Genomic DNA, 17,352 nt, shown 5'->3' on the forward strand with positions numbered 1-17,352 from the left:
AAACCCACACAGTGGGGAGGAGCAGACGTGGCTCCCCCACCACCGCCGCCCCATCTTCCCTCGACAGGAATTTTCTCCCAATGAGGAAAAAGGTGGCTCGCAAGTTTGTACCGACTCGCTATGTTTGTGGAAGAGTTTGCAGACTGTGTTTGGGGATTTCTCATTTGTTTCAGAAGGCTTCGTTTCTCCGCAGCCTCTATTGTTTTGACCACGTGAAAAGAATTTTCACCTTCAAGTCATTGTTCTATTGTCGTCCGCCCCTCGTATTTGGTGAAGCTCGTTAAAATGATTATCAATAGCGAAACAGGTTTGACCATGAAGCACATTTGATGAGAAAGTAGTACAGGAGATTAGCTGCTTGTGGAACGTTTTTAGTGTGACAAAGAGGAAGTTAACAGCAAGGCAATGTTTGAGCAGGAGTGTTTATAGAGAGGATTACTTGCTTCTCGCCACCCCCCTCCCCCTCCCCTTTACTCTCTTAAAGGGATTGTTTGCAGGCAGTTTGTTAAACGAAACGAGTGCAGGGGGTTCACGTTTTCTGCTGTGAAATTCTTCACCACATTGCATCACCCCCTTGTTGCCATGTCTCAGAAGTTCAGATTGCCCATGCAACCGTTAACTTTTCACTTAACCACTTTTTCCGAAAAGCAAGACGTTTAATAGCACATGAAACACATGAACACACACAACACATGAAATATAAACATGTGTCCCTGGCATTTTATATATATCTAGTAATTTATGAGTCCTTACGTTTAAACCTAACTGTCATGTTATCTTAGTAATATTGTTTTATTGTCACAACAAGTTGCAGATGACCTGTTTTACACTTTGCGTGGATCAGCTTGTTGTTGCAACATAAATACTCAGAAAGTGCTTGAAAGACAGTCATAAATGCTATTATCAATAGATTGGCAGATGCATAATATTGGCTGTTATATAAGCCCTGCCAAGATATTAGTCGGGTTCTAGTTGAGATGAATTAAGTATGCAGCGATCCATTTGAATAGACTGATGTTGCTGTGTTTTAAAATCATCACAATATGATGCCTCGCTCCCCTTCTTTTCGGGTTATCTTCTTCTGTTAGACTACATAAACCAACAGCCAGCTGTTACAGAGTAACTAGCACAGTCAGGAAGATACACTCGACCCAGAAAGACGTGTAATTTCTTCCCATATTAAAAGCGATTTGGAAAGAAGAGACAGTCTGAATTTATTTATTTTTACATATTAAAGCTCGCTACTGTTTAGACAAGTCAGACTCATAACACAGCTCTCCATACTGACTGTGCGATTATCTGTAATTGTCCTAAAAATACCACTCGACTGGTTGAATAACCTTTTGGGAAAACAAGTATGCACGATTGGTATGGCATGCTTGTACTGTTTAAGTTTTGGGGTGCAGTTTCTTGAGAGTCTTATTTAGCGACGCAGAAGTATTCCCAGTTATTTCTGTCAATAAACCCCATGAAGCCATTAATACGATTTGTTCATAAAGCATTATTGTCTCAAACTCTGTTTCTGTCCAGCTCTGGTCAGAATAAGCCATTTTTTTATCGCACTGACACAAGACACACGCCATTGGACTAAATGTTTATGTTCTGGGTGTGTAAGATATTTATGTCGTTACAGTCTCTCCTCTTAGTGTCAACTCTGGTTGCGCTCACGTAGGCTTGTCGTTTTACATTCTGTTATAAACCCTCGCAGAGGTAGACAAGTGAGCAAATACACATAATGGCTAATCCATTTTCCTATCTGTCAGATGATGTTGTTTGGGGGCGTTGGGTTGTTTTCTCACTGAGGAGCTTCTCCCGGTTTATCCGTCTCCTTACATTTTGCTGGATGTCAAAAGGCTATCTGCCCAAAATAGAGCAACAGTTGACATTTCAGCATAAGAAATCGGAGAAGCCAGTCAGAACGTGTGCTTGCCCTCCTCTGCGCTCCGTCGTGCCTGAGAGCCAAACGGAGAGGTCAGCCTCGAGAGCAAAGCTTTTATACGAGCCTTTCTCTAATCCAGTGACTGTCATGCCCATTTTAAGCATAATTGAATATGGTCTGTTTAAAATAACAGCTTCTTGTATATCAGTATAGAAGTCTTTTGATTTCATCTGCGAGAAGTATACTTTGGAGGTTTGGTGCGTTGTGCGTGCGAGTGTGCGTGCGCGCATGCTTCCAAGCTTGGAAGTACAGATCTGAGATGAAAGGATTTTCTTTCCCATTCTAATCCACACAGACAGCTAGGCCCTTGTGATTATTCCCGCCCCCTTCTCTACACTCATCTCTTTGAATACTGGGCCTTTCTAATTCACCCTAAAAAGGGTTTCAAAAGGGGATTATACTGCTGATAGAAATTAAAGGGAGAACACGTCCGTCCTTTAGGACCAATGTCAAACATTTAGGGGTTAACAGATTCCTTGCACCATACATATTGAAATGATTTTGGAACTGGTTTATATTTAGCATTGTTTTAAAATACTAAACTAATGATGTAATGTTCCAGTGTTACTAGCTGTTAGTGAAAAATTCAGTATAGTTGATTCAGGAGGAGTCGTTATGTTCTAGCAAATTTGAAGAGTATATATTTTTGTTCAGCAACAAAAGGAGTACAATGTCAGTGTTGAACACATGAAGATTTAAATATGAGGTAAAGTATCTTGTGGCTCACTGACCTGGGTCTCACGCCAACAACTTAATCTATGTCACCTCTAAAGCTCTTAAATCCTCGCCCTGGCCTAATGCTCTTTAAGAGAGAGGCATAAACAAACAAACTATACGTGCATTAATTGTGCAAACACGGCTGGGTTGTACTGTTCTCCTGCCCTAACTGTAGTCTTGCTTTGCTGCCAAGTCCATCCAACCTTGATAGCATGTAACTATTTGACTTTGGCATCAAATTGTCAGTCACTTTTTGTGTGACATTTTAAATTTATGTAGCTGGCAGAAGGGCCAGAGGAAGGGGCAAGGCCATTAAAATAACACTATATAGTATATATATATTTTTAAAAGTTCTAATAAAGTTGTAACCATTTAAAAGCAGCTGTAAGTTACAAGTGACTCAAAAGTACATGTTCACCTCAGGGAATATTTAGTGTTATACAAGAGTTATAGTGACAAAGTCTGGCTTTACTGGATGGGGGACTATTTAAAAAGAATTTATAGACTGAAGTTTAAATAAATATTACATTTGGCACTTTGTACCTTTTTAATATTTTCTGTAAGTTTACTCTTGCATTTGCATTCTTTCTCCAGAAAATGTAGTCTTCTCAATTTTGTGCACCTGCATTCCAGACTTCGGCAACCTTTGTCTTATAAATTACTTGAATGTCCATGATTTACTATATTAAAAACCTTAAATGCCATCAGTGATAAATGTAGGTTGTCCTCTGGTTATGCCTCTCTCCAACGACTGGCTGTGTGCCAGTGGCTTTTATAGTCTCCAGTGTATGATGGTTTGATTTTCTCATGCTGTTTCCTTTCCTTAAACAAGAGTACCACATGCATCAAAGTCACCCCTGCCACAGCAGAGTCCTCTTATGAATGCTGATACGCTCACTAGAGACTGCATCAGTGTCCTTGAATACAGAAGAATTGCATTATCTTTTGTAGGAAGAGAAAGGGTCCCCTGTCAAAACGTTGTTCATCCTATCTTGCCGTGCTCTTCTCCCGTCCTTATTCCACATCTGTTTGGTTAGCAGTCTGTTTCATTCATATAATATATTTATACTTGAGTCACAGGTGAGACTGTGATACTGGTGGCGCGGTACGTCTGGAAATAATTCACCCACCATAAACAATGAACCTTTAGGAATCTTACCATTGGCTGATACACAGGAAAGCCTTATTCTGCCCGGGGTCAGCACACTCATTTATACAGAAAGGCATTTTATTGTCCCCAAAACACAGAAAAGGAATGTGTGTGGACAAGGAGGAAACAAGAACCACCTGGAAAAAAACGCAGTCGGACGCAAGGGAAAACATGCAGCCTCCACAATTGCCCTGCATGCTCGAAACCCTTATTTGTTTTGCTGGAAACCGTGGCAGTTCCACCATGTAACAACAAATGTAATGTCATTAAGCAAAACACAACTTTAATCTGGTGCAATCATTTTTCAGCAATGAAATGCTGTGTCATTTGGCAGTTAATCAGATATGTGCACATGCCGACTACTAAACTGTACTTTTTACACAACTGAGCTGCATGATGAAATGTTGCATCGTTGAGATTCACTGAATACTTGATAGATCAAGTCACATTGTATTTCCTGCAAACAGCTTCCTTTTAGATTAGTGTTTCATCACCATTTTGAGGAGGAAACATAGACTTTGCTTGTCACTTGAAAACAGGTCACAGTAAAGATGTGTTGTTAATTTGTCGATCTCACAAGATCCCATATTAATAGGGATCTGAATGCAATGGCGCCATCGCTTTTCCACTATACCAGTTTCAATGCATTCTGGGAAGCCATGTTTATATCATCTTACAACATATATAAGCGCCTTTTGACGTATTTGTGCTGTGGCACAGTGCTCTCGACTACCATGCTCCTTTTTGTGTTTTTTCTAAGAGGATTTGGTGAGCACATTGGCAAACCATTGCAAATTTCATACATCTTAAGTATTTCTGTTTACCTGGTGAATACAAGAACAGCAACCTCTTTCTTTTTGGTCTGTTTTTGGTTTCTACCAAATCCTGTGGGAAATGCCTGGCTCCTTAGCTGCTAAATGCTCCACTATATCCACCAGCTGGTTTCTACCTGTAGCTTTCTGTCTTCTGTTTGATGCTGAACAGCTACTGTGCAGTAAGTTTTTAAAAGTGAAAACACCAGCCTGCTGGGTGAAAAAACAGTCTTATGACAGCTTTGGTAATGAGCTGCAAGTTATTAGAAAGCTAATCAAGCTACAGATTTAGGCGATGATCCATCTGTGTGGGTGATCCTTTTTTATAATTACTGTTGTTTTCAGTGTCAGTTGTTTCACTTCTAATAAAACAATGATTAAATGTAAAATCTCTTTATACATGGGGTATTTTTTTGACCTCATCTGTAGTCCTCCTTGTTGCATATTAGGATGCCATAAATCAAGCCAGAAAGACATTTAGCTGGTTTCTCCATTTATCAAATGGTGCTTTGTTGAGACACAGAGTTCGTGAGCCATTTAGGCCTTCTTGTGTTAAAAATGTATTATTATTCTACTCCATATTTTTCCATGGCACCAAATGGACAGCTGTCTAAATAAGCGCAATTTGTACGACAGTTAAACAATTCTATGTGCAGTGTAGAAGAAATGCACTATCTTAAAAGGTCCTTAAAAGGTTTAAGTTTGTTGGTGTGGTAGCAAGAAAAGAGAATGTGTGATCGGATCAATAAAGGTAAAGTTAATATGGAAATGAGCTCCTGATTGTTGTGGAGGCTGGGGAGTTGTATAGTCCTTGACTCGCACATTCAATTATGTTTTGTAAATGGGGCATCTCTGTCCATCTGGAAGTCTAATTACATTCAGTCCTGTCCATTAGCCTCATGTATCCTTGAAGAGTGAGAGATTTTGATGTTAAATCCAGTTATTTATGTTGTCTTTCACAATTAATGTTGTTCTCTTTTTAGTAGCTAATTTTTTTTTGTGAAAGTCCTGGGAGTTTGTTTTGTGCTGAATGCAGCTTTTAATATACCAAACAATATAATGCCTGAATTGACTGACTTTGTACAAGCTGTGCATGACCATTAGACTACATGAGCTGGAGTGTTTCATGGTCTAATTTAGATGAATTCCAAATCTGTTACCTCAGTGTATCCATGTCATTTTGCAGACCAGTGTATATACAGTGTATTAGTTCTACAGTTGTTGGCTGCAGAGTTTTACTGTTCTTTGACGAGGTCCAAAGTCAGCATGGAAAAACCATCAGTGACTCGTCAGTGGAGGGTTTGTTTTTTGAAGAATTTTAAATATGTACTTTTGTTTAATTATTAATTTCAATCTCATCTCTCTGGTGTTGACCATGAAATATTAAGCATCAAAGATTCAAACTACATTAGAAATACTTGAAAAGCTTATAAAGGCCAAATATAGCATAAAAATAGCACTTTGCCTGGTGTCCTTTGGCTGACATATGTAGGAAAAAGTAAAGTTTTCTGATGTTTATTAAATTACTCATTTAGATTAGAACCCAAACCCTTTTCCGACACAGGGTGCATCACATCCCAGACTTTATCTATTAAGTTCAGCTTTAGTCAGAATTAACTGGGGAGCGGTGCCTTCTTTATCTTTAGAATATCCTTGCAGTTCTTCAAAACAATCATCTTGTAGTGAGTTGAGCAACTTGTAAAGAGACGTGCGCAGCCGTATCTTAGCCATGCTTCATGCAGTTCAGACTACATGTTGAAAATGATGCATAAATCTGTTTGTAAAGTTACCGTAGCAACTTTTCCAGAAAAGTGACAAGGGTGGTTATTTGTAGGTTGAAGCCAACGCATTCAGGTGCTACCAGATTAACAGGAAGGAACGTGCACAGATACATGGAGTACATAAATCACACTGTGTTAAAAGGTATTTAACTCACACCTCCGCCTCTTAAGATTGTCAGTATGAGAGCAAGTCCTCAGGATAAATAAAGATGGAGGTATCATCTGTGTTTATGGACAGCAGCTGCAGACAGGGCGGAGGGAGGGTGGAGGGGAGGACTACAATGATTGCACTGACTGTTTATTTTTATCAGGGCATTAGCAGATTAGGCACTCAAACTAACAAGGTCATCAAACTCGGATGGCTGAGAGTAGCAGACCTCTGCTAAGCGGCTGGCCGAGAGGGGAGATTTGGTGCGATATAGTGGGTTTCACTTTACTCGTGCTCTCTGGCCATCACCAGGGACTGACTTTATTAGTGCTTTTAATGATCTGAAGGGTACAGAGATATAATTTGTTTAGAGATTCCTTAGAAGCAACCGCAGTGCAAAAGCTTTACTGTATTGTGCTGACACATTGCCACATGTTGTTAAGTGTCTTAGAAACATTTGAGGGGTCATTCTGCTTTTGTTGTAATGTTATAGGGCATCTACTGAGTAGCTTTAAACCTTTTCAGACAGCTTCCTGAATGATTTGCTAAAGAAGATTTCATTTGGTGTTTAATTCCTGAAAAGGTTTCTCACTTAACTCTCTAGATAATACCAAAGGCTTTTCCAAACTATAAATATCAAAACAGCTCACAGACGTGCTGTGATAATAAACAGTCAGGGTAACCTCCTATGCTCTTCAACTCGCCTGCATTTTCAGCAATTTCCCCCTCTCCCCAGTGCCGAAATGTTGTGTGATGCGAGCTATAACAGTCATTGTCCCTAAGGTGTATTAAGGTGCAGAAGTCTATAGGGTTCTGAGGCTGTGGTGCAGGAACTATTGGCACTCGGTTACAGTGCACATCATCGTCCATTAAGATAGACATGGTTCAATGGGGCAGCAAGCATTAGAGGTCAATCAGAGTAGCAAGCCCTTCTTAAAGTAGCAGCACGAGTGCAGTTCGAGCACTCTTTGCCAAGCAGAGCACAAAACACTCCTTCTGGTGTACAGATTCTTCCCACTCCTACAGTATGCCCTTGACCTTTTACACCTTTATTATCTACTTTTTTAGCTGAGCTCTCTATCCCAAAGGTGTATTAAGGCACTGTATTTTTTTTTTTTTTTTTTTAGATAGCCAATGGATTTTAGGAGCGTGTTGATAAGCTCCCAAAGGTTCTCTACTGACTGCTGTGTAGCTACCTTGAGTATTTGTGTAGAATATTGCAAAATTCATCCTAATGTATCACCTTGTATTGTAACTTTCTTTATGACAGGTCTGCGGTGTACCAAGTGTAATCTTCAATTGTTTTTGTTTGTCAGTCTAAGTAGCATAAGATAATGGAAAGCAATTTAGATATCCCCTATTGTTTTTCTTCTCTTTCTTTTTTTTAACTGTAAAGTGTAGTTATTGATGTGTGGCTTAGGATTGTCTTTCTAGTGTTTGGAGAAGGCACCACCCACAGCAAAGCATCAACACAAGGGAAACAGAGACTAACAGAACATCTATAAATAGTTTGAGGTTAGGGGCTCTGGGGAAATCTCACAGCCTGAATAACAACTTGTTTTCCTTGTATAATATGTGGAACTAGTAGTATGCCTTTTGCTACTTAGCTGGATTGTATGTCTAGGAGCATTTATTTTTGCTCAGCCTAATGCATGCTGCATTTGAGCATTTGAAAGCAGGATAGTAAGTACCCAAAGCTAGAGTTTTGGTCACAGCTTCCAACATTGTGCTGAGTTGTAAACATTATATTACAAGTACACTGCACAGGTTGCTAGCTTCTCTTTCTTTTTTTCTTTTTTTTTTCCTTTCTGGGCTGATCTCACAAGCTTGTGTTTGGCCAAAGGCTGACTCATTGGTATTTGGGTGGGAATCTCGGTGGCTGAGCTGTTGATGACAGCCTCTCAGTTTGTTGTCAGGTTTCCCTTTGCTGTGAGATAAGATTTATGACTATGGAGAGGGTTGGTGAGAGAGAAATCCTCGTAGGCTCAGCTTAGCTTATCAGGATTTCTGCTCCCAGCACAGCTTCTCTCGCTGTCGGGCGCAAGTGGGTGACCTTGACAAGAATGTGGCTTATTTTTGTAATAGATACTGTTGTTGTCAATTGACCTATGGTCAGAATGAGGGGGATGGGAAAAGAGAAAAAGGAAAAAGAGATGATAGTTTTAATCTGCCCACATATTTACAGTGTTGCAACAGAAATGAATAGCAGTAGAGTTACTCATTAAATCAACTGTTAACAGAAACGGGAAATAACAGGTGGATCAAAGAATAAAACGGTTGTTAGAATTCATGCTGGCACGGTATGCGGCACTACAGAGAGCTTAAAACAACTTCCATTTACTAGGATAGCCTAATATCACATATCATTTATTTGCCTCAAGGAGCTTTCCACTTTGTAGAGGATACAGCACCCTTCATATTTAATATCCTCAATAAGTTGAGTTATTAAGTGTTGCTCATAATCTAGCCACAAATGACTGATTTAGAAACCACAGATGATCTTATAAAATAACCAGCCTAACAAAGAGAATAGTTAGTTCAAAACATTTGGCTGTAGTAAACATAAAGGGATATTCAGGTTACCCTGCCTCTACATGAGGGCTTTCATTCCTCGTACCCAACAGCCCGCCCCACTTATGCACATAACCCAACCCCCACCCCATCCTCTAACAAACAATACCAGACCTAGGCTCAATGCAGCTAGCTGAACCAGAGAAGAGACGAAGGAATTAGGTTGACAAGGTCAAGCTGAACCAAGACAAGAGGATGTTAGCCATTCAATCAACTAAGCATCTGGCCCGCCTGAGAAATCTCTGAACTAAATGGGTACAAATGATTCCCCCACAGGGATGTAACAGTTCAGACAAAAAGATTGTGTCCTCATTACAGTGCAGTTGGACAATCGTTAGATCCTTAAAAGGTGGCTCCTCATTTTTAATTTCCGCTTGTTATCCTAAATTGTTGTCCAAAGCATGACCCAAGGCTTTAATGTAGACTCGACATATTTGGACCACATGATCAACAGATCAGTTATTATATATTTTTTATATTTTCTGCCTGTTTAGACAATCGGATATTTAATAAGCTGGTTAGTTTAAGGGTGGACTGACCTAGCTGCATTTGGCTAGTCAACATAACACAGTCTTCAAGATAGCTTGTACTAAAGAAGTAAGGAGCCACAACCTTGTGGTGTTATTCGGCAGCTGATCACAGTGTTAAATGGATAAGACTTTTTCCTCTGTGTGACTTTGCTTTTCTGAACAAATTAGGCCACTGCTTCATAAGTGAGCAAATTGGTAAGCTCTACTTACCCTGGCTCAGTCCTCTACCCTGCGATCCCTATGTGCCTTCTGTCTTTTTATATCACTTTTACTTCCCGTCATGTAGCTGGTAGCAGTGGGAACAGTCTCCTGACTAATGTATGTTGTCCTCTCATCAGTGAGTGCAGATGTCTCCACAGGTAAGCCTCTCATGCTCTCACAAGAGGTTTCTCTCTGACAAAGCTTTGCATGCCTTTTTGTTTCAGTATAATCAAAGGCCTTGGTAAAATAGTAGCTCTGATTTGCAGCATACAGCTATAATTTGTCACACTGAAAAGATGTTAAATTTGATTACCGCTGAAATTTACACAAATGCGAAAGCATTACATGTCATTCTAATAGCTGAGCTGTATTTCACAGCTGTGGACGAGGGCTTTGAGATGAAAGTCGACTCAGTGCTGCATATGAAGCTGTTTCCTTTAAAGACATTTTTCATGTTTATGACTCGTCTTTAACAGTTCCCAAATGTGGAAGCGTTGCATCATAAAAAACTAGCCGTAATATTAAGTGTTAAAATCTGGGCTTGCTTGGATCGGACCTCGAATCACATTTTCTTTGAGATGTTTACAAATAAAATGTTTTGAAAAAGGAGTCTGTTTTCTTTTTAGGCTTCTAAGGTGAAAACAAATGAAGTCCAGCTTTATTCCTCTAGTGTGCCGTATATTTAAAAAAATGATGTCACTTCTGTGCAAGGTGCAGGGCTGTAATGTTAAGGAGTCATATGGTAAATGGCATCTTTGTCAGACAATAACTGTTTAGACTGAGTTCCTGGCTCACTCATTATAGCGCCAAAGAGCTTGTAGGTCATGGGTGACCGACTTCATCGCAGCTTTGTTTCCTCTCTGTATTATTTATGCGTGGTTAGTCTTTCCTGAAAGCGCAATTAGCAGCTAAAACTGAGAAGAGTTGCCTAGAAACTGAGTGGCTTTTGCCAGCTGGTGGTCTACAATAGATGTCAGGTGTTTCTGTTTGTGTTTTCTCTCTCAGTTTCTGCGATTCATCTGAGCTTCAAAGAGAATGACAGTGTGGTTTTAGAAAAGGAATTAGTCCAGTGTGCAGTGTTTGAAAACAATTGGATAGACCTTCAAGACTTGAAAGGGAATCCAGTCATTTTATGTGTCTTTTTTTTATTGGTATGTGTGTCCCCTGGCTGTTTTTGAACAATTTAATAATCTAATTAGATGAGGCTTGAGCATTTGTTTTCAATTGTGGCTTAATGCTGATAGCCATGTTACTTCAATGATCTCAGTAATGCAACTGGCTCTCTAAAAGCCGCCCAGCGACGGTATGGTGATCATTAGACTTCGTATTCCTGTCGTCTTGATTGGTTAGAATTTAAAGGCTGCTGTTCTTAAATTCATTATGTGGATTCGACAATGCTCCGCAGATTACATGTCCCAGCGGAGGAGCGTAATCTCGACTGGCCTTCGACCTCAGTAACTCACCAAAGATGTTGACAGGCTTTGCCCCTGGAGTCAAAAAGAATTACATAGTTGAAGCCGGCTCACTTAACTTCGCCAAGCTGAGAAGTCAGCAAAGACGCCTTTTTTGTTTTACTTAATGGTTCATTGTCAGAAAGAATTACATTTTCTTCTTTCAAGACAGATTTTTTTTCTCCCTTTCCTTTGATGTCGAAAATGATGTTTTATTTCTACTGCTTTAGTAGGCTGGAAATTCTTGGGGGTTATATACATCAGTCACTGTTGGTGGCTTTAGGTCTCAACGTATTCACCAACAGCATTTGTAACTATGCACAGGTTATCTCGCTTACTACTTTCCACTTTCAGAGAATAATTCAAGGTTCTAAAATGATACCCCAGTAATGATGCTATCATGTTACACCAGTTCAAAACTCAATATGTTGCTAGGATACATCATGATATCTGCTAGAAGTGGAGAAGAGGGGGGAAAGTCCCGAAAGGCAAAAAGAAGGTCTTGTGTATTTCGTCTGTGCTTCGAGATGTCAGCGTTTGTGTATTATCATTATTCTCAATTTTAATAACGTGTCATTTAAATTAATTAGCTCTCTGCTCTCCCCCACTGTCTGTGTGGTTCGCCAATTTCCCACTCCAGGTCAGTTAACTTAATTTGACTTTGCCCTCATTCATTTGGTAAAAATATCATTACAAAGAGTCATAAAGTAGTGATTCTGATTGGTAAAGTTGGGGAGGTGGGCTGCGGGGGTCCCTTGACCATTAATAAAATAATGAGATTTGCCACCAGTGTACCAATCAGGTATCACAAGAGGAGGTGATGCTGTGTGTTACCATATCAATATTTTTCTCCCGCCTTCACTTTTTGCACAGCGGCCTCCTTGGGTTGGTGTAACACAGGCCGGCTGGCATAAACAAAATTGCAGCAGTGCGGCTTTCACTTCTTCTGAAGAACTGCTGCTAATGTTAGGACAGAGAATGAGAGACACTAGGGAGTTTGTTTCCCTCTTCCAGCATGAACAGAAAGTAATATCTACTTCACTAAGTCATGGTTAAGCTAGCTGACATACTATCTACTGTAATATACTGAACATAAGTGAATTTTTCCTAAAAAACTACAGTACGCGGTAATAAAATTGACCACTTCCTTTTTTTTTAACTTTAAAATTCTACTAATGATTTCAGGTTGCTGATTTGTGTAAAAACAGTTAATTACTAACAAGATATGTCAGCTGACTGTATGTTTACTGCTTATTTCTAAGAATTATGTAATATATTTACAAAAAAATCATCTACATTTCTGTCTTGATAGTTAAATGTTAATCAACCTCCCACTAACACAATCTGCTTGCATTTCTTTCCTCTTTCTTTTGTTGTGTGCAGTACCAACTCATAAAGCTTTCATAAAGGTTTTTTGTTTTGTTTTTGTTTTTTTAAAGAGGGATACGGTAACCCACTCCTGCCATCAGTCCACATGATTCAGTATTCACAATCTCGCCTGACTCAAAGACCCTGCTTCTAACGAGGGTTACGCTGCTTGTGTTTTCTCGCAGACACTTAGGAAGAAAAATCACCAACAAAGTAAATTGTGTGATTTAGCTGTCAAGCACATTGAACTGTTGTTGCACACATGGTTCTCTGTGACCTGCTTGTACAAGTGGGACAGTAATGGCAAAAAACATTAACAGATGGTTTTGTGTGTACAAAGAGACATTTGACTAGGCTTATATTGATTGAGTATATTGACAATTAGCTAAAGTGTATGCATTTGAAGATGTCTTTTTTTTTTATACACAACAGCCTGCAATCTGCAAAATCCTTCTTACGTCTTCTCCCAGCTGACTGTATATCATATTTAGCTTGGTCCGCTGTTACGATCTGCTGCCATTTATTCATTCCCGTGTGCATCAGCAGTGTCTGTGACCCTCATTTTAGCAAACTGCCTAACAGAATGGGAAAAAAAGCATGTTAATGACAGCAGCTGCAACATGACAGCTTTATTGACCTTTTAAAGGAAATGTTAAAAGAGAAAGTTACCCATCGCCCCGCATCTCCCACCGGAGCTGATCAGATCCTTTCTCACTGGCTGCTGTCAGTGATCATAAGTTAAAATGAAAATACAGGCTGTCCTTGTAGCAACTTTAACGTTACTGTCACTGGGGCATTTTAAAGGATCTCACAGTCGGGGGTTGTAGCTGTTTTACTTGCACTCAAGTGTCTACAGTTATAATAGTCAACTGTGTGTGTGTGTGTGCGCCTCATCACCGATTATAGCCAAGACAACTTAGTCACTATAATACTGCAGTGTAATCCTTTTAATAATCGCCGCCCAAGCTCAGTGCTCAGTTTTTTTAATCCCAACTCTAATAAACAAGTTAAAGCTGAAGTTAAATGTGTCCAGTTAAAAGTGCAGCAAGCATCCATCTGCCACAGCTGATTTATTGTGTGAAAACTGGAAATCCAGGCAGAGTTCCCCTTAAGTCAGCACTCTTGAAATATGCACAAGAGCAGTCCAGGATTTTGGGGATTTTTGCCAGCGAGTTAAACATTATTATTGCCAGTTTTGGCTTTCTTGTAGAGCTGGCACAAGGTTTGAGTTAAGAAAAGGTTTGCGTGACACTTGAGCGTTGTGGTTTTTTTAGGAGAGATTTCCAAATCCTTCTGTGAAGTCTAGCAAGGAGGGAAGAAATCATAGAATTTAGCATTGGCTGAGAGTCGGGTAGAGCCTTGTAATCTGGCAAGTTATGTAGTTCGGTTGCATGTGGGGGTTTTTAAAAGGCTGGACACAGGGCATTTCAGTGTGTGGCTTTGCATTCTCCAGCCTCAGAGAGAAAGTACTTTTGTTCACTCATCCATAGACAGAACCTGGAAGTGGAGAATTATATTCATGCACTTTCAAAACTGCTCCAGTTTCCACTGTGCTTCTCCTTTTTTTTTAAAAAAAAAAAATTAAAATAAATACAGTTACCTAGTAAATGTTTTTTTTTATTATATAGTTGCATTACGGGCTGGCTCATCACCTGCTGTATGTTTCTGACAGTTGAAATGAAATACTTTCCCTCCCTCTGCTTGGTAACAGAAAAAACGAAGCCAAAACTCATCTCAGCAAGGTTTTACTTAATCTGAAAATATAGCACGAGACTGTGGAATTCAAGTTCATTAATGGAAATTATAATTGTTCTGGGAATCACCAGCAGTCAGTGTTCTTCATACAAATAATTAGAGAGGTACAATGATTAAAAGGCTTCTGATACTCCTAGAAACCAGGGGAATCCTTGAACCCCACTCTGCTGTGACACTCAACCTGCGTTTTCCATAATTCATTACTAGAGCCTTTCATTAGCCTCCTATAACTCAACACATGCACGAATACACGTCGTTATAGCTAAAATAATGTTGTTTTCAAATATGTAGAAAAATATGAAGAGAAGAAGGCTACAATCATTATTACTTGTTAAATTGAAAAGGATTAATTGGACATTTGTATTCCAAGTGATTACCCAGCTAACTCAGAATAATGGTTTGCAGGACTTGTCTGCAATATAGCAAAGGTGGGTCAGTCTATATGAGTAAATAATTAATAATGAAGTGGCTGATTAAAGCACATGTCCCACGAACTGTTTTATCAATCATTTTTACTGCAGGTTTTAATTGTGTGGACCTCATAGTAGTTTCATTGCGATAAGCCGGTTATTGCCAGACCATAATGTGGTTGACTAGCTTTGGCCAGAAAGGTATCCAAGATGTCAGCTCCTAAATTGTGGACACAGTTTAGGAGCAGTTTGAGAGTTGAGTCCATTTAAAGCAGGCCGTGCATGAACCTGTTTATCACCTTTCACCGTTTGCTGTCACTCTGAGGGAGGGTTTATTGTGTGGTCTTGTCTGCAGCCCTGTGCGTCTCCATAAGGCCTGAGAACAGCGTGCGGTGACAGCTGGGGTGATTACCTGTCCTGTCTCATTGTCTCAGTTGGCCTGCAGCTTGGCCACATCATGCATCAGAAACTGACACACAGTGATTACTATGTCGTTAGCCCTGAGAGTCTGTCGCTCTCTGCACTCATTAATTTGCTCTTCCTCTGAGCACTGGGAGAAATGGACTATCCACGCTGATTTCACTAAACCATGAAATATAAAGCTTCTATGATGACATGTCTTGAGCTAATATTAGATTTCATTGAAGACTAATGTTTGGTTTTTAAAGCACTCGATTCACAACAGAGCGCGAGTCTTTATTCTGTGATTGATGCACTTCACACCGAATAATTCATGGTGTGCATTAGGGCTGGGCGATAGTCCTCAAATCAAAGTCACGATTATAAACAGTTATTGTTACACACGCATCATAGTCCTCATAGTTCACTATGTTTGTACTGTATACTCAACTGCAAATGCTAGGATATTTTTTAGCTAATATGATGCACTCCAGGTGGTGGTATTACCTTCGGTCACTAAATTAATTTTTAGCTCAGCTTTCTTCTTTGTGTTTAATGTTGTCTTTATTGATGCCAAAAATGTATCCAAACAACAGACACAGCTTTTTTTATTTGGCACAAACGGCTGGAGTTGTTCCAACTGGCTCGATGTTTGACTTTCACTCAATGATGTTTCCGTGTCGCGGACTGAATGGGAAAGAGTCACGTGACAACTCTTTGTAGTACGTTTTAAAGGGGATAGTATATAATGGGGCGAATATTAATAGAGTTTAAAAACAAAGTCAGCAAGATTACATCAATTAGAGCCTCTGAATGTTGGTTCATTTTCCATTAATTGTCCAGCCCTGGTTTATATTTTAAAAGTCCCCCTTAAAGGCACAGAGACATGGGGAAATGAAAATGCTAATGGTTTTAATTCATGTTTGGCACAGATTTTTTAGTGTTTTTTGTGAGGCAAGTTATAAAAGCAGTTCAACTGTGATAGCCCAAAATGCAAAAAAGCAGAAAAACATACTGACATTTGCAGTAATTGAGCATCACGGTGGTTTTGGATGTAACCCCCTCATTTCACGAAGCATTGCTGGCTGTGAAAAGCTCTACCTAAGTAAAGTGGTGCTTTGAACAGCATTCAGAGCATGATCAGTGTTGAGAAGCCATCATATTGTTTACCGTGGTGAACACTGTTTAGCACGGTAATATTTGATTTGAACAAATGCAACATTTGCGTGGTACCATGGTAATATCAGCAGCAAATGTAACTGGATAAAAAGCATCGATGTGGCTCATGTCATTACTGTTGCAGGTACTTGTTTGAAAAATTACACTAAAGTAGGATTCATCATCTGGAAACGATAAATTTAGGTTTTGTGCTCGTCCCTATAGTAGAGTTTAGTTTCCCAACACTTCAGCTGTTTCATTCTCAGATATAATGGTGGACGGACATCCCTAAGATGTAAGCGGTAACCTCACCATCTGCAGCACCGACTTGTTGTAGTTCTCTACATTGTTTTCAGCCTGGAGCAGTAAGTAGATTAGAACAATTATTTAAAGGGTGTACAGGCTTATAATCCAACGTGTCAATTGTTGTTTTGTCTTCTAAGTCTAATAGGATCCACCATTGGCAGCATATTCCCAAGCACTGAGTGGTTTATGTCCAATTAATAAATGTGCGGTGCTGGCTGCGGCGTGGCATTCCTCCTGCAGTTCAGTGCTAATGATTTGGAGCGCTTTAATGTCGACTGCCTTGAATAAAGAGCACTAAGCTTGGTGTCACTCCGGCCCTTAAATCACCATCACTCTTCCTCTGTGCCTCTTTCCCACCTACACATTTTTCAGCCTGCAGTTCTCTCTTCCCCTCAGTCGTTCTCATCGGCTCCCTCCCTTGCTGTCCTTTTCATTTTCCTTCTCCGTGTCGGCCCACTGTCTCTTCATTGCTGTCACAGAGTGTCAGAACAGGTGGAATCAATTACTGACCCCGAGCAGCCCACTCCGTTGCCACAACTAGCTCTTTAATTGAGGAAATTAATGAGTGATCAGTCTGCGAGATGATTTGGTGTCACGAGCGTCGCTTCGCAGTGTGCGAGGGAGGAAAGCTCGGGGAGGGATTGTTTGGCCGACCT

General features: G+C 39.9%; 1 protein-coding gene across 4 annotated transcripts in view; it reads left to right on the plus strand.

Moving 5' to 3' along the window:
- The window catches only part of znf609b (zinc finger protein 609b), a 76,161-nt gene that overhangs the window by 36,058 nt on the left and 22,751 nt on the right, over positions 1 to 17,352 (plus strand). The window lies entirely within an intron of this gene.

The sequence above is a fragment of the Neolamprologus brichardi genome, chromosome 1, assembly GCF_056152115.1.
Source record: "Neolamprologus brichardi isolate AB-2024 chromosome 1, ASM5615211v1, whole genome shotgun sequence".
In the NCBI taxonomy this organism is placed as follows: domain Eukaryota; kingdom Metazoa; phylum Chordata; class Actinopteri; order Cichliformes; family Cichlidae; genus Neolamprologus; species Neolamprologus brichardi.